The following is a 492-nucleotide window of genomic DNA, read 5'->3' on the forward strand; positions in this document are numbered from 1 at the left end:
CGGAACCCTCCCCAAAGTCATAGGCAGGATTTTCAAGTACCTCAACACCTAGCTGTATAAAGGTGATCTTCAAGGAATCTGTACAACTAAATAATACAAAAACTTGGACTCGATATCAAACGACCGTAAGCCTACTGAGGCGAAAACTATAGCTAAGCAAAGTTAATTGTACATTCTGCCCATTTCCAAGTGAAAAGGTTCATTAAATTATTAACTTAGTCCCTTTTCCTCCATCTTAGGCAAATTTCTTATTTTACTGATTATAGGTAACATTCTTATATGATAGGATATATATTATATTTTTTTGTGTATAGTTTAACTTTCAAGTTACGTCCCTACTTCTTTCTAGTACTTATTTGTTTATGTGATTCTTTTGTTGTTAATCGGGTCGTGTATAACGAAGATTATTTTGAATAGCATAAAATATTCAAATGTACAGGGAATGCTAACTTATCTTTAAAATGCTTGCTTTTCTGTTTATCTAATAACTGC

The sequence above is a fragment of the Penaeus monodon genome, chromosome 19 (assembly GCF_015228065.2).
Source record: "Penaeus monodon isolate SGIC_2016 chromosome 19, NSTDA_Pmon_1, whole genome shotgun sequence".
Classification (NCBI taxonomy): Eukaryota; Metazoa; Arthropoda; class Malacostraca; order Decapoda; family Penaeidae; genus Penaeus; species Penaeus monodon.